Source organism: Epargyreus clarus, unplaced genomic scaffold (genome assembly GCF_041222505.1).
Source record: "Epargyreus clarus isolate Ecla_fem2 unplaced genomic scaffold, WU_Ecla_fem_2.2 ptg000014l, whole genome shotgun sequence".
In the NCBI taxonomy this organism is placed as follows: Eukaryota; Metazoa; Arthropoda; class Insecta; order Lepidoptera; family Hesperiidae; genus Epargyreus; species Epargyreus clarus.
This window is the reverse complement of record NW_027332222.1, coordinates 15,088,500-15,112,814: the sequence shown is the minus strand read 5'-3', so window position 1 is coordinate 15,112,814 and position 24,315 is coordinate 15,088,500. Positions and strand designations below refer to the sequence as shown.

Genomic DNA, 24,315 nt, shown 5'->3' with positions numbered 1-24,315 from the left:
TTATATAATGCACGCTCTGTTTACTTTTAATTTTCTAAGCCTCAGGAATAAAACAGAGTCACTTCTCAGTTATCTTTCTTACAGAAAGCAGTTGTAGCTTCATTATTAAAGACAGAACTTTTCTTAGTGTTCTTCGTGTCTTTTCTCTGTAACGCTCTAACTAAACAGCTTTACATCTACGCTTTTAGTTCGCGATAATGAGACTTTGTGTTTCTTAGTCTTTTTATGCGACTGCTAAGGAAGGGTTATGTCTTAATATTCTAGTTTTTACAGGTCCTATCTTAAAATGATCATCACAGTAGGTAGTTTTAGGGTTCTCCCTGTAGTTTCGGGACTAGAATGGGGCAACGGTAACCCCTGCCTGTCGTAAAAGACGACTAAAAGGGGGCTTCCGGGGTTGCGGGCGGCAAGAGTGGGAGTTCGAACCGTCCAGCAAGCACCCCGGGGAGGACGATGGTATGTGTGGTCGCATACCGTCGTAAATACCAGATGGTGTGGGAGGAGCCAAAAGTGCTCCCCCAGGGCAGAGCCCGATCGGGGCATCGCGCTTGGAGGACTCCGGTTGTGTTCCGTCGAAGATCCAGGAGTTCTCCTAAAAGCGCTGACGACTACCACCGGAGGGGTTTTAGAGCGCAAAAATCCCATATAACCCGGCGTCGCTGCCTCGTCGGGTACCTTTTGAAGGTTTCCCCTCGTCAAGAAAGAAGGTACTTTTAGGGTTATTTGAAAGTATTTTAAGATATTTATAATGTAACAGGTACTCGCGATATTTGGTTTAAATTAATACCGCGTATTTTAACATGTAACGGGTACCTACTCACGGTACGCGGTTTTGATGTAAACCGCGTATCGCGAGTACCTGTTACATATTAAAATATCTCAATTCCGCGATAGTAACAGGTATCTTTGAGGTTCTATGGCCTTGTATATGCTCGAAGTTCGAATAAAATATTTTCTGAATTATTTATGTATGTGCGTATTAGATTTTTTCTTTCTTTCTTTCTTTGTCTGTGGTTCGAGTGTAGCGGCACACCCGTCACATCTATTTTTGTCTCATAACAGCAGTTAAGTGCTGTTGTGTTCTGGAGGGCGTGGTAAGGGAAATATACTTTTCCGAGACGTTCCAACTTAGTCCTTAGGTAGCAAATCATCTGTGGCCGACTTCAGGTAGGACTCTAATCTTATCTGGAGTAGCTATTTACCATCAGGTGGACTACTCGTTTGCTAGTTCGACATTCAAAAAGCTTAATCTTCACAAATTATAGAAATTCACAAATCTCAGTTTAAATTGAACCTAACGCGTAATTGCCTTGCGTATTTAACGAGTAGTCATCAGCTGTTACAGTACCATTTGGTGTTAGATTGAAATAATTCGGTAATTACCTTCGCAGCTTATGTTGGCATTTTTTTAATCGTAGATAGGCTGATTACGGCATGTAAGATAAAAGTGATTATTACTTACTAAAGTAATATGCCTAATAGTCTAATTAGCTATGATGTGTACTAAATTGGAAATATTTTCCGAGCGAATGCTCAGAAAATATTTCCCTCCGCAGTCGGGTAAAAACCGCATTAAAAAGACTTTCTAAAATCATTTTTTTTATAATATAGGAGTAGCAGACGAGCATGCAATTGCAGACGCCCATGGATATTCCTACCTAAGGTCGGCCACAGATGCGCCGCTACCTAAGGACTAAGCTGGAACGCCTCGGAAAAGTCTGTCTTCCTTACCACACCCTTCAAACCAGAACACAGCAGCGCCTAACACTGTTGTTATTAGGTAGAAATAGGTGTGGCGGTGGTCCCGCTGGAGTCGAACCACAAAGGGTTCTACCACCTTCAAACATCATAGCCCCACACTAGGTTTCCTTTAGTCATATGTGCCATGGACACACAAATACACAATACACAAATATACAAACACACACATACACAAATACACATACACAAATATACAAACACCCAGACCTAGAACAGATATCTAAATTAATCATTTAGAGGTTTGTCTGGATAAAATTTACTGCTAACAAAATTAACGAAATTGGAATTATCCGCTCGATTTGTCATTTAAAGCAATACTGGAGTTTGGTGATTATTTAGCAAAGTTTCAAGAATATTATACCTATTTTGTGCCCTTCGTAGCCCAGACTGGAACAATAGGGTAAATATGATACTGAACTAGAACATAATAGGATAGAAATTTCATGAGGCTTTCACACGACGAGTATGGATCTCACTGTGAAAGAGTAAGCGATAAGCGATGCTGTTTGTCAGTGTTTAATCTGTTTTTGTTATGAAAAATTATTTGTTTACATCGCAACGTCCAAGAAATGTGATAAACTTTAATGTGATAAAACTTTATTTTATGTTTGGAAATATGTTTATTTTGAAAATGACTTATCACTTCCTTAAATGGCGATCGAAAATACCGTGAGGAGGCCATCGGAAGGAAGTTCTTACAAGGAAAAGGTTCTCAAAGGTGTGTGAAGTCTACCATCTTGCATTTCGCTAGCGCGGTGGAATGTGGCCTAATCCTTCACTGAGATGAGACCCGTGTCCAATGACTTTGACAATGAAGTCCAATAACAATGAAGTGCGACAATAATTGCTTGACAAATTGCACAAACGATGTGTTTTATAAAATCAAGCTTTCGCTATATATTATGTACTCGCTTCAAGTTATGCGTCGGCAGTGCGACCAGTCCTCGACGATTATTGAAGCAAAGTGTTACTTCAAAATTTATTATTTAAGGCTCTAAAAGCTGTAATGGATTTGATCCGTTCAGGACTCTCAGGTTGAAAAGCGAACTCTTGAAAGTTTAATAAAAATGTTCTTGTATGGATAGAGACCTTTTTTGTATGTAATATTGAAAGACCAAACGAATAGACAGTCCACCTTAGGTTAAGTGGCTACGCCCATGGACATCTGTGATCAACTCTTTTTTTTTGTTTTCGACGGGGAAACCTTCGCAAGGTACCCGGTGCCTTGGGAGCGACGCAGAGTTATGTGGGATTATTACCACACTAAAACCCCCCTAGTAGCAGACGAGCATGCAGTCCACCTGATGGTAAGTGGCTACTGCCGCCCATGGACATCTGTAATTAACCCCAGATAGGATTGGATATTTCTACCTGAAGTCAGCCACAGATGCGCTGCCACCCCTGAGGACTAAGGTGGTACGCCTCGGAAAAGTATGTCTCCCTTACCACACCCTTCAAACCGAAACACAGCAGTGCTTAACCCTGCTGTTTTGAGGCAGAAATAGGTGTGGCGGTGGTGCCGCCGGAGTCGAACCACAAGGGGTTCAAGGGTTTAAAAAATGGCATAGAGTCTATAATTAAAGCCATTTTCTAAGCTTGTACTATTTATTTTGCGTTTCTTGTACCATGCTATATAAAACTTATATTTTTCAAATGGAAATAGTGAATCTATTTTAATAGGACTTCACAAATAGGACAAATAGGGGTGACATATGCTATTTTCATCTCGTAAAAGTAGAAAAACCGAGTACGCGAGATGGATTCCCGTGTGACGGTGTCAGTCTATAATAAATAGTAATACTTTAAAAGTTCGATACAAAATCCGACGCTTCGTTCATATTATACCATCAGTGTATTTTGACATAAAGTGGAAAAATACGTCTGGTATCTGCGCCAAATGGTTTTGAACATAATATACTCGTATCATGTCGTAATTTTGTCATTACTTAACAAGTTTTAAACACTAAACTTTAATAAGGATAAATTCGCAAAGAAGACAAGTAATTTTCTACTTTAGTATTTTTCAAAGTAAGTACCATTTTAATAGTTAAATTACTCTTCTATGAGTTAAATTGTCTTCACCAGTGCTGTGCCAGTGCGTTTGTCATCATCATTATCATCATCATCATCGCCAACTTATCCCTGTCCCACTGCCTGGGTCTCCTCTTAGAATGAGAAGAATTAGACTTTTACCGTTAAGAACTTTTTTAAAGACCTCTCAATAAGGCAGATTTCTCCTCACGATGTAATTAAGCTATTGTAATTTAATTTCTAATATATATCTGGGATATGATGTTCGGACCCCCGAATGAGAAGCCCAGTTTCTTAACTACTAGACTGTCACTCACGCAAATGGTGAAGTAATACACACAAAGCAAACAGAAAGACACACACGATAAAGCATTATTCATCATCATCATCAACAACCCATTGTTGTCCCACTGCACGGGGCACGGGTCTCCTCTCATAATGACCTTCTCATTATATTACGCCATAGTCCACCAAGCTGGCCAAGTGCGTATTGGTAGACTTCACATACCTTTGAGATTTTTTTTATAAATCTCTCAGGTATGTAGGTTTCCTCACGACGTTTTCTTTCACCGTTTAGCAAGTGATAATTATTTTCTAATACGCACATAACTTTGAAAAATCAGAGGTGCGTGCCAGAGATTTGAACCTCGGACCCCTCGATCGAGGTTTCTTAACCACTAGGCTATCACTGCTCTTACAATACATAGATAAAGCTTTATAATAATATGTAAATATCGTACACATATAAATTTCGCAACTCATTATTGTCAAGACAAATTAAATTATCGAATTGGCCCGATATACGAATATGTATAAAACTTGTTTATGTAGTAAGTAGTTAAGTAGTATTATGTGCCGAGGTCAGTGAGTATTGAACGAAGTATATAGGTACTTTCACGTGTGGATTTTAAATATGGTAGTGATATGTCTGCTTCCCACGCTCGGTCGTTATTCAAGGCCTCGGATTTTAGGACAAATCGGAGGCCTTAGAAATTCAGAAATTAGCCATATTGTTGTCAATGTACATATGTAATCTTCTAACGTTCATATGTTAGACGGTTTTATATAGGCAAACATAATTATGTAATTATATGTTTTTCTTTTAACAACAAAGAACACTTTTTTGCATGAGTTAGTTAAGGATTGCTTTTAATAAAGACTAATGAGGAACGTCTTGCGTGCTACTTTATACACCTTTCATGACTCCTGTGTAGCGTTGGGGAAAAATCTTATTGTAGTGCTACTATTGATGACTAAGTTTGAATGCTTCATATACTATTGTATTCTACTTTCCACCTACAACAAGCTACACGTTAAGAAACCAAAATTTACGTGAGAGTGAGTTGAATTAGTCAAAAATGGATTACTTTTACTGAAAATTAAGTTGGAACGTAAATTTTGTCACCCCAGGACTTTAAATAAAGCTACAAGAAATTGGTACTATTTTGTAGATATTGATCACGAAGTCCGAATGCCCCATGTTCCGTTCTAAAAGATCGTTGCAATATAATTTTGATCACTAAATCGGAATGTCTCATGTTCTCTGCCAATATGTACCTTGACCACTCCAATCTCACAACTATCACTCAGTACTTCACAAAGTAAATGCAGTGGCACTACTGACGTAATATGTCGCAAGAGGTTCCGGGTTCGACGTCGGGCGACGTAAGCGCTTGTCTCGTTCGAGTTATGGCGCTATGCTTGGAATTCGTAAGTAGGTGTGCGCAATGGGTTAGGTTATGGTTTTCTTTATGGGTAGGGCACGTTGCTTTATTATATAGTGTTTTTACAAGCGTAAACAATAAACAATAAACGCTTTCTACACTCACAGCCCCACACTAGGATTCCCTGTGTTGTGGGTGCCATGGACACACACATAGACAAATGCACAAACACCCAGACCCAGGAACAGAAGCGTAGTAGCAAATGTGTTCTGCAGTTCATCAAAGGTGGTAGAACCCCTTGTGGTTCGACTCCGGCGGCACGACCGCAACACCTATTTCTGCCTAATAAAAGTAGTGTTCGGCGCCGCTGTGTTCTGGTTAGACAACAGCCATCAACCCTACATAAGATTAGACCTACCTGAGGTCGGCCACAGTTGCATTGCTACTCCAAGCCCTAAATTGGATCGCTTCGGGTAAGTATTATCTCTAACCAGAACACACTAGCGCTGCTGTATTAAGCCGTTATTTAACAGGTGTGTGTTACTCCGGAGTCGAAGCACGAAGAGTTTATTATTTAAAACCACCACTACCAATGGACGTCTGTAACCAAACTCAAGATAGATCAAATATAATCTGAAGCTAACAATTGCATCGTTACATCTGAGGACTACATTGCGCAGTAATTTTGTTCCACTTTTAGACTAGATTAAAATAATCGCCATTTATTTACTCAGTATTTTAGACTTCAATTTACGTTGATTAAAAAACTAATTGAAGTTTAGTGAAATTCAATCTTTTATTAACTTAAATCTGTAGTCTTAATTTAAACAAGACTTTTACGGGTCACGGCGAATTCGTTTTATTTTAAACTTTAGTTTTTGCACTTTATTAGAGGAAAATCGTAGTAAAAATGTTAAAAACCTATTAACTTTATTGTTGATAATTGCAAGTTTGAATTACTTTCGTAATTTTGTCTATACAAATAAATACTTGGACTGTCTGGCTAAAGTTTCAAAATACCATTTTCTGATTTCACATTTCATCACAAGTAGAACATAAGAACAATTTTTAAATTGTTGCCTCAAAAGTTTGGTTAATTATTGAAATTACTTAATACCTATTACTGAATCTACAGAATGTCCAGCAAATGGGGATGTTTTTTTATGAAACCATCATTCTTCCATGCTGAACATAAGTCTTTTTGCGGGTTTTTAGATAACTCTATATACACTATATAGTACATAGAGTAGATTTTTTTTATAATATATGTGTCGCAGACAAGCATGCAGTCCACCTGATGGTAAGAGGTCACTGTCGCCCATGGTCATCTGTAATCAACCCACGATAGGATTAGATATTCCTGAGGTCGGTCACAGATGCGCCGCTACCATTAAGAACTAAATTGGAAAACCTCCCTGCCTTACCACATCCTTCAAACCAAAACACAGTAGCGCCTTACACTGCTATTAATAGGCAGAAATAGGTATGGCCAGGTGGTAAACCACAAAGGGCTCTACCAAATTCAAACTTTAGATACTACCTCAGGATGTTTTTCTTAACCGTTTAAGATTCTGATAATAAAATTAAGGTGTGGCCGGAACCCCAATGTGAGAGGCTTGTCTTCTTACCACGAAGCAATTAAAGATATAAATGCAGGTCCTTCATTAAAATGCGGGCCCTTATCCTTTAAAGGACCAGATTAAGTTTTACGTCAAAATCTAGCTTTCCTGTGTAATTGAGAAATGCTTATGTCATAAAATCAAGTCACGTTTTATTTCGTTGTTTACAGGTACTGCGACATTTTGGCGCAAAGTGGCACTCGTATATGATCACGATTCGTGAGAATTGGCACCGAATTGTCAATTATACGCTGGGCTGTAAACATTCGAGGTAACGGATATGAAGCTTTTGTTCGATAATTAAGGAATAAATTTAAATTATGTAATCACTTCAATTATAAGCAATAAGTGCTTAATCTTTCGCAATCAAATCACAGTCACCTTTATTAATATGTGAAAAATATATTACTTGTTATTTATATATGTTACATAATTGTTAACGTATTGAAATAGTTTTGTGTTAAAGGATGTGTCTGAGTCAAGTCCTTTTCACAACAATATTTGTTTATGACATCGATATCCTTCTTGTGAAATGTATAATGTATGTTGTGTATATAATAGTACGAGATACGATCGCAAAATGTCTATTCCCGTTTGCTTTTAATTGAGATACATTTTATGAAAAATGTCACAAACTTACTTATCCTAACCAAAATATTGGGTCATTTTTATTATACTTTCGAATTATCGATATTTTAAATTTTCGCAATTTTGGTTTTTTTTTTTATATATATTCATTCATTATTTCTTTCTATTTCTATTCATATATCTTATAATTGTGTATAAATGTTCAGTTCTATTGAAGTGTGCAATAATAGTACATTACGATACGAGGACGAAAAATTTTTTTCTGACAAGTGTGAGTTTGCAGGCCGAGCCGCAGGCGAGGACTGCAATCACACGAGTCAGAAAAACATTTTTCGTCCGCGTGTTGTATAAAATTTTATATTACGGGGTCGGAAATGGGGGTTTTGCGCACGCGAAGCGTGCGTAAAACGTCAATTTACGCACGCCGTGATATAAAGAATATTCTATATTTATAATTTCTTTCATTAAAATAAACTTAACTTCAAACAAAAATCACTATACTTAATTGAATAATTGTTAAACATTTTTGCATATTTAGCTAAGCAATCTGGCATAATATAAATATTGTACCAATAACTTTTCATCAAAAAAATATCATCAAAAAGCAGACTGGACAGACAGGACGCAGCCGGCTCCTAAACTATAACTATGACAGGGCAATTTACATAATTTGACAGGTGATATTTGACCGTCGTCACGGACATGTCGTGTGTCGTAACGACAGTATCACATGGTCCATTTCTCTAAGGGTCCTCTATAACAATAACTTTATTCAAAGGATTTTCCTCAATACGCTATTGATATAACAGATGGTCAATGTTTAATATCTTTTGCTTTACGTGCACGGGAACATTATTTTTGAAGATTGACGTAGCAAAGGAGCAAGCAGTCCTCCTGATGGTAAATGGATACAGTCCATGGGCATATGTGAGCAACTCCATATAGAACAGGGGAACCTTAGTCCCATCACAGATGTGTTGTCAATCTTGAGCAACCGGCATCCATACCCTTCCACCGAAACGTAAATTATGTATGGAAGTAACTTCACCCTAGAAAGAAAAGTAGGTTTTTTTTATAATATAGGAGTAGCAGACATGGTAAGTGGTAAGTGTGTGCCGCCCATGGACATCTGCAATAAACCCCAGATAAGATTAGATATTTCTATCTGAGGTCGGCCATAGATGAGCCGCTATCCCTGAGGACTAAGCTGGAATGCCGCGCAAATTAAAGGGAGACATCTGCTTTATCTGTTATTAGACAGAAATATGTGTGTTGGTGGTACCACCGAAGTCGAACCACAAAAGGGTTTTACCAACTTCAAAGTAGGTGTGACGGTGAAACTTCCCCAGTCAAACAAAATAAAGAAAATATATAATAATGTACTTTTTTCTTTGTGCTTGGACTGCTGAGGTCCCGTCTTCACATTTGCAAGGTATGACATAAATACTAATAATTAATTACACAAAATATTAAGTTCCTACCTGAAATTGAAAACCAACCCGAAATAACATGGACGTTTCATTACGGCAACAACAATAAAATTCCAAAACGCAATAAGGTTACCTCAAGGAAAGAAAATTCCTTTTCTAGGAGTTTCATAAAATGCCATTGGTTTCTGTTTTCTTAATTACATGAGAGGGCCTTGGTGAAAATTGTTTCTTTAGTAGTGTTCTGGCTTTAACGATGGTGGAATGTTTCTTTTCTTACCTTTCATTTTAGGGGTCTATTGTTTTATTTCAGGGGTTGGTAAATAATTCATTATGGCGTCCGCATGGTCCATGTTTCAATAGAGAGACAATTCTTTCCTAGTGTTTTGGTTGGAACAAAGCTGATGGAATCTTTCCTTACTTTTTATTTTGGGGTCAGATTTTCTATCAAGGATTCGTTCAATTAGTTTCCAATGGGGTTGCATGATTAATATTTCAATTAGTAAGACAAAATTAAAAGCCATTATGTTGTCGTTAAAATTAAAATTATTATTTACGTTCATGATATAAATTAATTTACTGAGTCAGATTTTTTTAAGTTTGGTTCTTGCATAGTACATTATTTTTCGTCTTCAATTGCCTGGTATTAATAATCAGTCGATCCTTTTAGTCTACAAGAGATCGAAATTTGACTATTTCTAGTAGGCACTATTAAAATTCTATCCTTAATAGTCAAAACATTGGATAAGTGTTGCTTAACTGTCTACCCAAATGCCTAACCTCAGAACCCTAAATTGCTTTTATAAAAACCCACATCCAACCGAACAGTAATGAGTTAATTATAAAATAAGTAATTTTAACATACAAACTCATTTATAAAGAGAAGCCGCGGAGTGTTTCCACAACGTTTCAAGGGGTTGGTATCAAGTACCTACTCAACAACGGTTTGTAGTCAGGCAGTTAATTTTACAAATTAACTTTTGATTTTATGGTTACATTTTGCTGTTATATGTTGATTTGGATTAGAATGATAAGAACACTACTTAATGTTAAGTGGTTACCGGTACTCATGGTAACTTACCCTTATAGGACCATAGATAAGTATAGATATCTCACTGCCTTGTAATTGAAGGAAGTCATTACATGGCTGAAACGGCTGACAATGTGTCAGCCATTTAATAGCTGTCATGGTGTAATTTACGCGGAACAATGCCGACATGTGCAGGTAAGTGATGCAAAAACACGAAATCGAAGAAAAAGTGCGGAGAAATATCGTTTCACTCGTAAATGATCTAAAAACTATTTTTTTTTATTATTTTTCAAACACGAAAGTTCTACTTACGGTTAATTACAATACATTGCTAGAGTGCTATCCTTAAGGACTGAATTAAAATTCTCAGACTCCTATCTAAGTCAATAGTAAAATCAACTGCTCATCTACTTAAGATACATTGCATATTGTACACATTTTGGCAAAGGGAGACTTCCCGACAGGCTAGGTGATCATGCACGGGGAGCAGCCGTTCTTGCTTCAATAGTCTTAGGTTGGTATATCATACAAGATGTTTGATAAACTTCGATAGCGTAGTATGCTGACGTACTCGTGACGAATTTCGGAAAGTTTCCAAAGACACTGCAACGTGATCATCAGGAGCAAATTTGGATGTGTTCCGCCTTAGGTAGAGTCTTGTCTTTTTTTTGATTTGGTAACCAGGTGACCGTGATTTGGTGACCATAATCATCAGGGAATTTTTAAGGACAAATTCAAACTCGGTTTTTTCATATACAGATTTCTCTATCAGAAACAAAAAAAATATTATAAATGAAAAATCTAATTTGGTAAACCTAATTGGCTGATACAGTATCCTGGTTTGTCAATAGCTTTCTTATTTCCTTGGAGACTATTTCAATCAAATCACCGAGTCAAATATTGACCCAATTAAGAATGTCAATAGAATCTTCAGGGAAATTCGAGCAAATTTATTTTCTACATCTAATAAGCAATCGAAAATTTGAAAAGGAAGGTCGTTAAAAGTTGTTTGTTAAGTAATTAATGTTTAGACTAGTATAGTCTGCGTAAAACTGCTAGTCCGCTCGGAATATAGAAATGAATCTCGTCGCCACAGCAAATTGTATGACTACACCTGCTTGCAACAACTTCAGAGCGGACTAGCAGTTTGGTGCGTACTATAACACGTCGACTGTTGTATAAACATCGTTTCTTATTTATCCATGGCAGTCATCCACCAGAATGGGCCTGCCGTCACACTAGAAGGTATATTTTACTTTACGCGGATGTGGTGTAATATTTTTATCCCATTTGCCTATGCTTTCAAAAAGTTAAAATTTATGCACTTTTTATTGTATTCCTAAAGTTAGTCAATAAAAACATATGTCTCGAGCGACAAAACAGGCTCTTTAAACCTAGACTATAAAACGTATAAATAACATCGGGCTTATTGTGGGTGATTACTAATGAATGTGTCAATGAATATGATTATATATAATATACAAGCTTTTGACTTTAGTGACTGTAGTGTGTACAACCAACCAACCTTTTTACTATATTTACGAATTTTCCTAAATGTTATCTCGCAGTTCTTCACAGTATTTAATCACCGAAAGGTGTATAATTTACAATACGTATTGACAAGGTCAAAACAAAGTCTAAATGAATAATATATTGTAAGAAAAAAGTGATTTTCAAAAAAATAAAGCGTGTTCACGGAGACCGGTCGTATATCAGTTACTTGACTTCACGTCGCAGCGAGATAAGGGTTAAGTACCTACGTAACATACCTTGATTTATTGTTCTGCCATTAACTTTCAAGAGGTAACATATTCTTAGAAATGTATATAAAATATACATATATTTGTATTTTATATTCAGATTGAAAGATCTGAACAGTATTGTTTTTGCCAATTCTTATTGGAGTAGCGTGAACTCCAAGTACTCCCCAGTTATGGGAAGAGCCCCCGCACCAGTTGAGGTCAATAAACATAATTAGGGTTCCGTTTTTATCTTTTGGGTACGGAACCCTAAAAAGGGTTACATGAAAACTTTGCCAAAAAGTATACACATTTGAAGAATATATCTATATACTATCAATAAATACAAAAAAAAACAATACAAGCTGATATTTTAATTTTTTGAATGTAGTCGTATTTGTATTAAATAATAATATTCTCTAATAGTTATATATTTATTTTTCGTGAACTTATAAATCCTCGTATAATTTAATGGTTGATAAATAACTATTTAAATAAAGTTACTAACTCAAACAACAGCAATGAGAAACAATCTAATCTTTTAAAGAAATTACTAACCCTGCGAATTCAGAAGCGGTCGTATTTCAGAATTACTCGACTTAGTGTCTCCGCGGCGAGAAAGGGTTAAATGAGTAATGTGTGCGTGATTTATTTCTCTGCTATTTATCATTTTTCACATTAAGGGTTATTCGTGGAGTGAAAAACAAAGTTATTATTTCAATTATAATAAAAGTTATGATGAATTATTGTGCTATTCGTCGGCTGAATTTGTAGTTGAAAACGGAGCAAGTACGTCATTGCAGAGGGTAAGTGCGTTAAATGTGCCCTTCACGGCCAAGATTTTGGACTATGAACGAATTAAAGCCGAATATTTACTATGCATTCGTGATATAACTTTTTGAGAAAGAGAAGAATATTTGACCGAATTCAATGACAAAACTGTCAAATTTAATTATTACGGAGTGCTTAAAATTGCATCTGTACGTACAGACGTACGTTGATTACAGAATCAACCTTAGATAACATTAGATTCCTAACCGGAGTCGACCACAAATGCGCCGCTACCGCTGAGCACTGGCTGGAATGCTTCAAACAAGTATGTCTTCCTTACCATACCCTTCAAACCACAACACAGCAGCGCTTAACAATGCTGTTCTTATTATTGCTGATCTTATTTATTCAGCGAAGATTCTAGCACATTTCCAAAAAATATGGTTATTTATTTAGCGAACCTCTTTATTTGAAAGTTAATTGAAATTTTAAACATTTTTTTTATTTAAGGTGTTATTCGGGTTTTACTCGCGTGAATTATAGATATTCACACTTTATAATTATAATTTTCACACTTACTCAACATCAATAAGTTCACTAGTTCATAGTTTTAATTAAAGTCGTTTATTATTATTCTATTCGTAACTGTTATAAATGAACATAAAATATGTTATAGCGATCTCTAAAATATTATTACAACGCGTTTCAGGGTTACAGGCTTAATATTCGAGGCGAGAAAGGGTTATTATGCGTAATGTAAGCTTGATTTATTTTACTGCAATATCTTATGGGTTGTATTATAAGATCCTGAGGCCATTTTTCGTAACCATTTTGATATATTAACCCTGTATATTACCTATGTTATAGTTGAACCGCGAAGTAAATGACTATTGCGTATTAATAATCAATCTATCTATAGATTTGTCTACTAAAGATCGAAATTTGATAATTTCTGCCTGCTACTAAAGATTGTCAAATTCCGATTTTGAATTTGGACAGATTGGTTATTAATAATGGATGTAAACTTAACTCTTTCGCTAAACTAAGTTAGAGATTTATCAAATTGAGTCTAGGCAATAATTGAAGAATTTCAAAGTCTGGCAAAAGTTGTTTAAGATTGATTGTTACTAACCGTCGTGTATCGATCTGAACCAAGAGTTCCGGATTTGATTCTCGCTCGTTCACATTATTTCTTTATCCCTTGAACTGGGTAGAAACTTGAATTTTTTAGACTGGTAACACACATAACATACCATAATATGATCTTTAATTCACGCGAGTAAAACCCGATTTTTTTTTATAATATAGGAGTAACAGACAAGCATGCAGTCCACCTGGTGGTGTATTCCTACCTGAGGTCGGCCACAAATGCGCCGCTACCCCTGAGGACTAAGCTGGAACGCCTCGGAAAAGTCTGTCTCCCTTACCACACCCTTCAAACCGGAACACAGAAGCGCCTAACACTGCTGTTATTACGCAGAAATAGGTGTGGCGGTGGTGCCACCGGAGTCGAACCACAAAGGGTTCTACCACCGAAACACCGAAATAACACCTTAAAAGAAAAAAAATGTGAGCCGTCTCGGGACGCCTGGCAGATGTGAAACATCGACATTATTTTGTCAAAGTAATATTCAGAAAAGAACATATTGTGATAGGAACTGAATATGTCATAATGATAAAATAAAATATTACGATTTTTTCCAGATAACAATGACTATTTATTGAATTCGATTGCGCATGGCGACGCGACGCCACACCGTACACACTACTGCATATAGACTGTATATATATACCATCGTATAGCGTGTAGCGTATGCGTCGCCATGCCAGAAATCGGTTTTACGTGCTGCTATAGATGTTTCACATCAAAAATGTTTAAAATTTCAATCAACTTTCAAATAAAGAGTTTCGCTATCGACATCCAAACAATGCATTTATCGGAATGTAAAAAACAAAAAGAGATTCTCAACTTGTCTAATAAATAAAAGAATAAGACGTCCTCTACCGAAGCACTACGAATTCTGTTACAAAGCCACTAACCTACTTCAGAAGTTGTCGACTGAATACGCTCAATGAAGATATCTGACGGTAATGCTGGGGCCTGACTTGTGACGAATTACTGGTAATATTTGTGACATTGAAACAGTGATAGCTTAGTGGCTAAAACTTGACCTTAAATCAGGAGGTTCGTTCAAATCTCAGGTAAGCCTATTAGATTTTTTTTGTCACTTGATTAAATAGGAAAACATTGTTAGTTAACCGAAACGCATTTATTAGCATACGGTCAGCGCGGTGGTCCATGGACTAAAGGCCCGGCCAAACAGTACGCGTATTTTAGCGCCGCGCTTAGCGTCATTGCTAGATCAAAATCCTGACGCCACACTATAGCGCCGAGTTGTGTGTACGGGGACTACTGAGCGGTTACACAGAACGCGTACGCGTACGCCTGTCAAGGCGGTCGGCGTTCTTGTCGCCGGACGTTGTATATTTTACAGATTTGCGTACAAGCGTCATTGTATGGGAAAAATTACACGCGCGCGTACGAGAACGCGCGTACGGGTACACGCTCTGTGTGACCGCTTACTAGTAACTCAGTACAATACAACTCAACGGCGTCAGGATTTACTTCTAGCGCTAACGCCCTAGCGCGGCGCTAGAATACGCGCTCTGTGTGGCCAGGCCTTAAATGTATGTGTTTTAAGGAGTTGTGGTTTTTGGTTTTATAATCATTATGTAGTTAAAATCGTAGTTGCAGTTTTTAACCGACTTCATATAGTACCGTATAGCAACCAGGATGTAGAACTTCTAGTGTGACGTCACAATGTAAAAAAAAAACTTTTATTTATTCATAGAAAAAATAAACAAAAAACCACAAGTGAGAACCCAGCATAAGTTTAAACCACGCAAAAATAGTTTGCACTATAGTTATGTACGGCTTTGTGGTTTTTGTTGACCGTTCTCGGTGAGCGACGCCACGTCTGCTGGTCACGACCACCGCTTCATTAGGATATTGTTTGCGTTTCACGTTTTTGTTACGTTTCATTTACAGTTGCGTGCGGTTTAAATATTTTTAGATTTAATAAAAATAATATATCGTCATTTGTGTTTACAGTGATAGCCTAGTGGTTAAGAAACGCGGCTTGTCGATCGAGGGGTCTGAGGTTCAAACCCCAGGCACGTACTTCTGATTTTTCAAAAATTATGTGCGTATTAGAAATTAATTATCACTTGCTTAAACGGTGAAGGAAAACATCGTGAGGAAACCTGCATACCTGAGAGATTTATACACAAAAAAAATCTCAAAGGTATGTGAAGTCTACCAATACGCACTTGGCCAGCGCGGTGGACTATGGCCTAATCCTTCTCATTATGAGAGGAGACCCGTGCCCAGCAGTGGGACAGTAATAGGTTGATGATGGTGATGTGTTTACAAATATGAGGCTATACTAGATTTAGATTTGCGTGCTGTCTTTTTTTTACCCGCTTGCGGAAGGTAATGTTTGTCGAGCGTATGTATGTATGGTTGTTTATGTTTCATTCTTCGACACGCGCTGCAAGCCAAACTGTTGACGGATTTAAACAATAAGGGAGTGATATAACGATATTGCTTGCGTTTTTCACGTTTTTGTTGTGTTTCATTTACGCTTATGTGGTTTACATTTTTAGAACGAATTGAAAGAACGTTCTTAATTTAAATGTAGTAGAATCGGTATAGTTTGCGTAGGTATCACCGTCTACTTATTTCTAGCGTGAAACTGTTCTTGCTTTTCGGTGGAAGAGTGTGGATGCTGGTTGACTTACGTACATTCTATGTATCATCATGTTAGCCATTAGGAGTGGCAGCTCATGTTATTATTAGGTAATTAGGTAGAATTCCTGTTTGGTATAAAGTTGGTTACAGATATCCACCGACATACATTAGAAGGAATGCAAGATCCTTTGGTGCTTCAGTCTTATAAAAAAATATGTTTCAGATATCTTTAAAATAAATAATAATAAATTAAAGTAATGCAAGATTTGATTCTAAAGTAGTTTTTAGTATTTTCCCAATCTTGGATTCGAACCTGGGCATCTACTAATAAACGTCCACCACTAAGCTACATCTAAAAAACGAGGGCAAATCGTAAATTTAAATTTATAGTTTACAAAAACTTGTTCAGATCGACATTTCAGATGTCGAACGTATCTAGATTTTAGACTTCACGCTTCGCCGCCTGTGTTACTAACTGAAAAGTGCACACGATTTTAACCCTTACACTCCCCCATTTTCATACAAACTAAGGTCAAAATCGCCTAAATTCAAAAAATGTTTTTAACAGTTTGATTTGTGCATACTTTTGACATTTGTGTTGCCGATTAACGAGTGTCCTTTAATATTTCTTTTTTCCACTTAGCTGATTTATATTTTTAGGACTTATTTCATACAAATGATATGTTGGCTAGAGAACCAGTATTGTGGAAAGGTCAGGTAGAAAGGTCCGGGCCTCTAACGTTACTATTTTTATTATTTGAAAGCGTAAAGAATGAATTATTTTAAAACTGTATTCGGTTGAACCCCGGTCTCTCATTGGGGGGGTCCGAGGTTCATATCCAGACGCATCTCTGATTTTTCAAAGTTATGCGCAAATCGGAAATTAACTATCTTGTTATAGATGTGACCGAACGAATATATCGCGGGAATCCTATACCTTTGAGACACCTTTTTTAAGTTCAGAAATGCGTGTGAAGTCTACTGATTCACATTTGACCAGTGGTTAAGTAAATTGGGCCAAAGCCCTTCTCAAATCAAATCATTTTTTTTATTCAAAATAGGTTCTTTACCGAGCACTTTTTGAATGTCAATACAACTACCACCACTTCACAAGGTGTTTCGTTATGGAGAAGAAGCGGCGAAAGAAACTCCATAACACACATCTTTTAAAAAAATCTCTTTCAGGAGATCCGAGGCACTAAAGAGTAAGCTGGATTATATCTACATCTAAGTACTTTACCGCACTCTACAAAAGATACCAACCAATTACTATAATAAAACAGGATGTGTAGGTAGCCGATTGATCTAGAAAGTTCCTTTAACGCCCGTTATCAATATTCGATGTATGCAAATTGTACCTACCAAACAAAATTTGACAATTTCTGGTGTGAAAAAATTGACGAATATCGATCATTGGTAGACAAAGATAGGATATTAATCACGGGCCTAAACCAAATCTGTGAAAGCAAGTCGCGAGAAACCTCTAGCTTACCGTTTTGTATGACAAACACGTTTACATCTAAAAGATTCAGTTAAAAGAATTCGTTTAGTTGGTCGGTCGTGATTCGAGTACGGAAGGCCCACTGATTAGGTCAAAATAAAATTTGGTCCGAAAATGGCTGTATTTGGAACCTTTTCAGTAGATTAGGCCACTTGTGTTTTGGTTTTCGTGTTGGATTTGGTGGACAAGAACATCTCTTTTACGTAGTTTACTTAGTGATAAAACCTCGCTCATAAATTAAAGCATTTATTTCTTAAATAAATCTAAAACTTTTTGAATTTCATAAAAATATTCAAGACTTACGAAAATCTTTCATTTGACATTAAGACCTTTCATTTGATGTTTTATGCCTGAAAAAATGTTTTTAATTGCCTAATTTGTTCCTTAAAAGCAATACCTACTTTCAAAAATTAATTTACGCGTATTTACGTTACGCGTCTCTATTTGGGTCACAGAAATTATGTACCAAATTCCACCACCATCGTTATAGTTCATTTCGAGTCAATTTACTCGTAATGTGTCAGGCGGACAGATAGTACATGGGAGTGATCTTATAAGGGTTCTGCTTATCGTTTTGACGTACGGAATCCTACAAGTGAACTAGAGAATTATTATAACAACAAACAAATCCAACTGCTTAAAGTTTAGACTATGGAACTCCCATAATTTAGACGAATTCAACGATGACTAGGTAGTGTCAAAAAATGAGACAAGTTTTTTTTTATAATGTAGGAGTAGCAGACGAGCATGCAGTCCACCTGATGGTACGTGGCTACTGCGGGCGGCAGTAGCCACGTACCATCAGGACATCTGTAATCAACCGCAGACAGGATTACATATTCCTACCTGAGGTCGGCCACAAACGCGCCGCTACCCCTGAGGACTAAGCTGGAACGCCTTGAAAAAGTATGTTTCCCTTACCACACCCTATAAAACGGAACACAGCAGCGCCTAACACTGCTGTTATTAGCAGAAATAGGTGTGGCGGCGGTGCCGCCGGAGTCGAACCACAAAGGGTTCTACCACCTTCAAAAGTACAGACAAGTACATGCATTCACTCGAAAAACATTACCCTCCGCGGTCTGGTAATAAAATGTATCCATTTTATCTATATTGGTGTTTTCCGAGAAATATCAAACGACTTAAATTATATTTAAGCCCAAACTCAAAGTTTCAAAATTTGTTAAAATCTGTCACGGTAAATAATTTCAAATAATTGAAATGTCAGTACTAAGACTGATTGATTTATAACTTTAAAGGATCGGTAAGTTGAAGCTTCGGAATTGATAGCTAAATTGTAATTTGAAACATGAGTTAAGGGAAATTATACAGGTTGTATTAAAGTACTTAAAGTATTTTAAGTGGGAAAATTATGGTAAGCGGAGTAGAGATAGTCAGATAGCTTTGTAATTAAATATCAGTTTTCCAATCGGATCCAGAATTTTATCCAGATTGAAACACCTTTGAAATTTTTGAATTACAAATACCTAGCTGTTCGCTAATGAAAATGTAATCTTATCTGAGATTGATTTTATAATATGGGCGGCAGAAGCCATTTACCATCAATTTTTTTAAAAACTTGCCTTAGATGTTTAGATACAAAAGTTGATAAAGTTTGCCAATCCTCGCCAAATCTGTTGTTTCCTAAACCTTTCTCACTCTAAGAAGAGACTGGTGCCCAGCAGTGGGACAACAAAGAAATATTGATGACGATGAAGATACAGCGGTAAAAGATTTTCAAAGTGTCAAACTCCTGGATCTCATTTCTAGGAGTCATTGATTTTGTGATATTATGCGTATTACAACTTAATTATCAATTTTCATAACTATGAGGATTTTTTTTAAATTTAAAAGCTTTCTAAACAGTTCCTAAATATACTAATAGACTTGTGACCATTGGCGGGTAACTGTGTACCTGATTTTAGACTTACCTTTTCACTCCTGACGGCTGACGTACCTGACGTTTAAACAAACAGACGGAGACCTTGTGGTTTATAATCCTTACTAATATTATAAATCCGAAAGTAACTCTGTCTGTCTGTCTGTCTGTCTGGTTGTCTCTTCTTCACGCCTAAACCACTAAACCGATTTTAAAGAAATTTTGTACAAAGATAGTCTGAGACCTGAGAAAGGACATAGGAAAGTTTTTATTCCGGAAATCTCACGGGATGATCTTTAGCAAAGTTGTTGTCCATGAGCCCACGAAGGTTCCAGAGCTGGTGCGACCAATTTTCGCCAGATGGCGCCACTGTCGTTCCAATGAAGCTACGAATTTCAAGTTTTATGTATGTTAGTATGTTATATTATTTTCTTATAAACGCGGGCGAAGCCGCGGGCAAAAACTAGTATTTATATAAAATAAGAAATTATACTAAATAATTTTAATGTTATGCCTTTGTGAATGGATTCGTCGCAACTACTCCTCAATTTCTTTATATTCTCACGCAAAAGGACAGAAAACATAATGAAATAGAGATAGCGTCTTCAAAAAGCTTTTTCGAAAGCTTTTGTGAAATAAAACTGCCTGGAACGAACAAAGAGTGACAAAGAATCTAAGTTGGGTGCATTTTCTTGATTGAATTTCTTTTGAAGATGGCGCCTCTGGAATCGAATTATTGTAAAATTTCTTCAAAGGATTTATTACTAAAGTTACGTTTTTCTTGAAGTAGAACTCAGAATATGTTTTGTTATATTTCGAAGCCTAAAACTATTTCAGAAGGATAGTCTTTTTTCTTGTGTTATTTTGAAATAGTATATTTTTATTTTTAATGAGATTGTAACAGCAAACTAGCGCCTACCGTTCAACTTGGTCGCAGCCACCCATAAACATCTGTTATCAGCTCCACATACTCGTGTTCTAAAGAGGTCTTACTGTAGCTGATCACAGATGCATTGCCACTCCAAAAGTCTAAGATAATCGCCCATATGTAAGTCACGGCATCCACATTCTTCCATCGAAAACCAAAGTCAATCCACCACCTTTCATATTATGTATATGATACATAAACATACAAGACGTAAACGTAGACTCTTATTGCCGTAGTGAAAATGGTATATTATTCACCGTTCATTGCTTACTTTTCGTCCCGAATATACCAGGGCCTTAAAACTTTATATGTTAAAATTCGTGGAACCTAAACACTAGAATAAGATCTTCAAACAGTAAAAGAAACTAAAACGTTTGGATGTGATAAACGTCAAACAATCGTTTATCCCGAGGGATTCGGGAGATACATCTTGTTTGTTCAGATGCTAGCTTAGATAAATGTCGTTATTCGCTCTTCATTCGATATTTATTCTTGAATTTATTTATTTAACTTACGTCCTCTTGGGTTTTTGTTTTATTTAATTTGTCGTGATGTCACATTTACCGCATTGACGCTTAATTAAAAATAACCAGTAATTAATATAACAACCTAACCTAACCTATTCATAATAATATAATTCAATTTAAGATGGGAGAGATAATATGGTTCAACCGTAGAGGTTCCACCGCCACGCCTATTTCTAGATCAACACCTATTTTTAGACCACTTACCATCAAGTAGATTTGAGGCTCGTTTACTAATCCAATCTCATAAACAACATGTAACGGAGTACTTAAATAAAGTAATGTTTTAATAAACGGAACGACAGTACCTGATCCTGCTATGCACGGAACCCTAAAATTAGTGTAAAAAGTAACCACGATCCATGTAACTGAGTCGAAATAAAGAATCGACGATAAAGGAATTTAAAAACGCATATCGTGAGTACCCGTTACAGACTAAAATGTAGCATAAACAAAAATCAAATTTTTAAGACAGTAAGCTTTAAAATCAAATAACGTAAGTTAGGCATATCCATTCAATAAGAAACTATTCAAATAACCTTACGTTATCTTGTAGTAAACATCTCAAATAGTACATTTTCTTCTAAACGCGGATAAAGGAAAGGCGCTTTCCAATCTTGTTTTCTTTAAGAAAATCCGTACAACTCGATCTCGTGCCAACGACAGCTATGTAAATGAGAATCCTGCGCCATGCCTTTTAGGATTTTACTACAAATGAGAGCTAGACTAACAGAGGATTTCTTGTAGCAACGTCATAATAACTCTGAACTTTAATAACTACCAAATAAACACAAAATACCAAACCAAAATCAGTGATTTTTTCTAATTCACATTTGCTTACAATAGTTGCTATTAGGTTTTCCGTTACGCGTAATGTATCTATAATTTATTTAATTTTATTTGCAAATTAATACTATACAAATTGAGAACTGTTATAGAAACGAGAAACCCGAGTGTTTAAAAACTGAGCCTTTTTTTGTTTACGAGGGGGAAACCTTCAAAAGGTACCCGGTAGCGCGGAAGCGACGCAGGGTTATGTGGGATTCTTACCGCATTAAAACCCCCTCGGTGGCCGTCCTCAGCGCTGCGTAGAGGCCTCCGAGGCTCCGAGGGGAGGGTAGAGAGAGTGTTTAAAAATAGAGCCTACGTCACTACCACAACTTAGACGAATCCGACGACATATTTTATGGCAAAACCCTTAAAGCTGTTTTGGCTGCATGGCTTACCGAAGAATGACACATACATTATTACATCCGATCCTCATCTCGTATGCTACGTAGGCTCGGAAAACATTACTTTCCGCAGTCACTTTAAAATGGGTATACAAACTCAAATATATCAATGTTGAGTTTCCAAAACTAAGCTCTTGCAAACAATAGAATAGGACAATAGAATTGAAGCTTTCGGTTATTCTCGGTAATCCTCGGTAATCTTCGGTAATCCTCGGTAATCTTCGGTAATCCTCGTTAAACCTTGTAACCATAACATTGTATCCCATCTTATGGTGATGAATAGGTGTCATATCCAGTGATATCCATGATGTATGAATACCTTAATGACGTTGTTATTTTCATTGTGTAAATAATATACATTTACTCATTGAATCAACATAATCAACATAATTCTCAAAATAAACATAGGAAAAGTACACGCCCGCGTTCCTTAAAAATGTTTTAAATGGGATGTAAAGTCTACCAATCCCTCTTGTTCTGAGAACGGATCTGAACCCTTACCATGAGTTTTTACGATTTGACAAATATTACTATTTTGGTATTTGTTTACGTATTGCCCATACAATTTCCAATCAGCGCCCCTAGCGGATTGCATCAGAACTATAGTATCAGTAACGTAACATTAAATGTCTAAATTGACAAAATGGCGCTTTATGTTTTGACTCTCTTTTTTGCGAACATGTGAGGCAGACAAAAAAACTTGAGCACTTACTTATTGTTACGTTTACTCAGTCTACTAAAGCAAACGGAACAGAATAATGGATGGAATGAGTAAACGTAACGTAAAATTGTGGGATGTTTTGAAAACTCATGGTAAGGGTATTGAGTCCAACAGTGGAACATTAATGCATGGACAACAGAAAACATAGATTCAATATAACATGTGATTTCGAATTAAATTTGGGTGAAGAATGAAATAATTAAAGTAATTACTTAAAAATATTTTTTGTTGTCTATGGTTAATTTAAGTGTCCATGTGCGGCAGTTCCATTTACCACGCATGGTCCCTTGCTATTTCTGTATTCTTAAAAAATCTATTTAAATTATTTAAAATTAATTAAAATTTCTTTTTGTTACAGGTATGTTTCTACTCGCTTCTCGGCTTATAAATTTGAGTAAGCTAAATGTAATAGATTATACAAAATAATGATATATTGAATAAAATATGACTGACTAATATGATTTCAGTTTAATTCGTCAAAACTAAATTCTCATGAAAAATTACGCTTAAAATATTTCATCTGGATATTTAGATACGTTTTATTTTAACTTTGGAAGATGTTGGTAATGAATACTTAAATTAAACAAGTATGAACAAAGAATTCAAACTAAATGTTAGCGGGATTATGCGCCACTATTAGGGCTTTTTATGTGTTTAACAGAAACAGATACCCAAATTCATCATTCAGATGTCTGTCTGGCCGGGGATCGATCCCGGAACTCTGCGCGTCAGACCGATATGTTGACCGCTCTACCACGCGGGTGGTTAATGTAAGTAGAAATTCACACCCTTTTCGAGACACATAACTGCTTCACGAGAGGTGTGGCGGTGGTACCATAAAGGCTCTACTTTTTAAATATATAATATGACATCAAATTAAAAAAAAATAATACGTGTAAAAAGTCTTAGCCCCCAAGACGTGCAAAAATATGTGCAAATAGCTTTTGAACAGCTGTTTCTTTTGTTCGTCATTTGAGATGCCCAATGACAATGATATACATTGTTTATTCTATCTCCTTCATCAATCGCGCCCATTCTTGCCCATTGTTTGTTTGTTGCCGCTAAGTGGCTTCGGAGGTCTGAAGAAATTATGCTCTGCTCAATATTCTGGAGATGTTCACATTGTTCACTGAAAGTAAGTAGCGAAAT

The 24,315-nt window shown here is 36.5% G+C and overlaps 1 protein-coding gene across 4 annotated transcripts in view; it reads left to right on the top strand.

The window, feature by feature from the left end:
- The window catches only part of LOC140746980 (uncharacterized), a 195,847-nt gene that overhangs the window by 88,420 nt on the left and 83,112 nt on the right, over positions 1–24,315 (top strand). For 2 of the 4 annotated variants that reach the window (XM_073079184.1, XM_073079185.1), the window contains one exon: positions 7,246–7,346. The exons of the other annotated variants lie outside the window; for them this stretch is intronic. The gene's annotated coding sequence lies outside the window, so the exon portion shown is untranslated. The remainder of the gene's footprint in view (positions 1–7,245; positions 7,347–24,315) is intronic. 4 annotated transcript variants of the gene reach the window in all.